At 34.6% G+C, this 2,697-nt stretch overlaps 1 non-coding gene across 1 annotated transcript; it reads left to right on the top strand.

The window, feature by feature from the left end:
- The first annotated feature begins 754 nt into the window (after positions 1-754).
- Positions 755-861, top strand: LOC112765065 (small nucleolar RNA R71). The gene has a single exon (XR_003183505.1). It is a non-coding gene; the product is annotated as a small nucleolar RNA R71 (small nucleolar RNA).
- The last annotated feature ends 1,836 nt before the right edge of the window (positions 862-2,697 follow it).

The following is a 2,697-nucleotide window of genomic DNA, read 5'->3' on the forward strand; positions in this document are numbered from 1 at the left end:
TGGCCTTGCACTCTCTCTTCGAATTTTCTTCTGTGTTGCTTAGGATAGTGCTAGTAGGAGTTTCTGTAACCTTTTTACTCAGCTGACCCACTTGTGCCTTCAAATTTCTAATGGAGGATCTTGTTTCATTCATGAAACTTAGTGTGGTCTTAGATAGATCAGAGACTATGGTTACTAAGCCAGAACGATTCTGCTCAGAGTTCTCTGTTTGTTACTGAAAAGATGATGGGAAAGATTTTCTATTGCCAAACTTGTTTCTCCCACCATTATTGTTATTGAATCCTTGTTGAGGCTTCTATTGATCCTTCCATGAGAAATTTGGTTATTCCTCCATGAGGAATTGTAGGTGTTTCCATAGGGTTCTCCCATGTAATTCACCTCTTCCATTGCAGGATTCTCAGGGTTATAAGCTTCTCCTTCAGAGGAAGCTTCTTTAGCACTGCCAGATGCAGCTTGCAATCCAGTCAGATTCTGAGAAATCATATTGACTTGCTGAGTCAATATTTTGTTCTGAGCCAATATGACATTCAGAGTATCAATCTCAGGAACTCCTTTCTTCTGAGATGTCCCATTGCTCACAAGATTTCTTTCAGAAGTGTACATGAACTGGTTATTTGCAACCATTTCAATGAGTTCTTGGGCTTCTGCAGGCGTTTTCTTCAGATGAATAGATCCGCCTACAGAATGGTCCAATGACATCTTGGATAACTCAGACAGACCATCATAGAAGATACCTATGATGCTCCATTCTGAAAACATATCAGAGGGACACCTTCTGATCAATTGCTTGTATCTTTTCCAAGCTTCATAGAAGGATTCACCTTCCTTCTGTTTGAAGGTTTGAACTTCCACTCTAAGCTTACTTATCTTTTGAGGTGGAAAAAATTTAGCTAAGAAGGCATTGACCAGCTTTTTCCAAGAGTTTAGGCTATCTCTAGGTTGTGAGTTCAACCATATACTGGCTCTGTCTCTTACAGCAAAAGGAAAAAGCATAAGTCTATAGACCTCGGGATCAACTCCATTGGTCTTAACAATGTGACAGAATTGCAAAAATTTAGCCAAAAACTGATGAGGATCTTCCAATGGAAGTCCATGAAACTTGCAATTCTGTTGCATCAAAGAAACTAATTGAGGCTTAAGCTCAAAGTTATTTGCTCCAACGGCAGGAATAGAGATGCTTCTCCCATAGAAGTCGGGAGTTGGTGCAGTAAAGTCACCAAGCACCTTTCTTACATTGTTGGCATTGTTGTTATTTTCAGCTGCCATGTCTTCTTCTTTTTTGAAAATTTCTGTCAGATCCTCTCTGGAGAGTTGTGCTTTAGCTTCTCTTAACTTCCTCTTAAGAGTCCTTTCAGGTTCAGGATCAGCTTCAACAAGAATGCCTTTATCCTTGTTCTTACTCATATGAAAGAGAAGAAAATAAAGAAAGTATGGAATCCTCTATGTCACAGTATAGAGATTCCTTAAGGTGTCAGAGGAATAGAAGGATGAGGTAGAGAGAAGAATTCGAACTTATAGAGAGGGAGGGGGTCCGAATTATTAAAGGAGGATAAGTGTTAGTGATTAAATAGAAAGAGATGAGAGAGAGAGTTTTTGAAAATTAAAAAGATTTCTGAAAAAGTGGTTAATGATTTTCGAAAATTGGGAGTGAAAGATAGTTAGGTGGTTTTGAAAAAGATGAGAAATAGTGAAAAGATTTGAAAATCAATTTTTGAAAAGATAAGAAGTTAGAAAAGATTTTTGAAATCAAATTAAAAGAGATATGATTGAAAAAATTTGATTTTAAAAAGATATGATTGAAAAGATATGATTGAAGAAAATTTGATTTTTAAAAAGATATGATTGAAAATATATGGTTGAAAAAAAGATTTGATTTTTTCTTTTTTAAATTGATGACTTGACTAACAAGAAATTAAAAGATATGATTCTAAAATTCAAATATTGAACCTTTCTTAACAAGAAAGTAACAAACTTGAAATTTTTGAATCACAACATTAATTGTTAGCAAGGATTTTTGAAAATATTAAAAGAAAAATGGAAAAGATGTGATTTTGAAAAAGGTGTGATTGATAAGAGAGGATATGAAAAAGATAAGATTTGAAAAATTAGTTTTAAAACTTGAAAAATTAAAAAATATTTGAATTGAAAACAAAACTACCTCCTTGGTGATATCCTGGCGTTAAACGCCAGAATGTATCCATTCTGGCGTTTAACAGCCACTTGGCTACCTCCTTGGGCGTTAAACACCTAGCCAGGTACCCTGGCTGGCGTTTAAACGCCAGAATTCCTTCCTCACTGGGCATTTTGAACGCCCAGCTTTTTCTCTGTGATTCCTCTACTGTATGTTCTGAATCTTCAATTCTCTGTATTATTGACTTGAAAAGACATAATTTTGAAATTTTTTTAAAATTTTTAATGATGAGAGAGAAAAACAACAAAATGAAACTAGTCATGAAAAACTTAGATCAAATAAACAATGCATGCAAGAACACTTTGAATGTCAAGATGAACATCAAGAACATATTTTTGAAAATTTTTAAGAAAAGAAAGACATGCAATACACCAAACTTAGAAATTTTCATACTAGAGACACTAACAAATTGAGAATGCACATGAGAAACAACAGAAGACACAAAACAAGAGAATTTAAAGATCAGACAAAGAAAATCATCAAGAACAACTTGAAGATCAATGAAG

The sequence above is a fragment of the Arachis hypogaea genome, chromosome 2 (genome assembly GCF_003086295.3).
Source record: "Arachis hypogaea cultivar Tifrunner chromosome 2, arahy.Tifrunner.gnm2.J5K5, whole genome shotgun sequence".
Taxonomy (NCBI): Eukaryota; Viridiplantae; Streptophyta; class Magnoliopsida; order Fabales; family Fabaceae; genus Arachis; species Arachis hypogaea.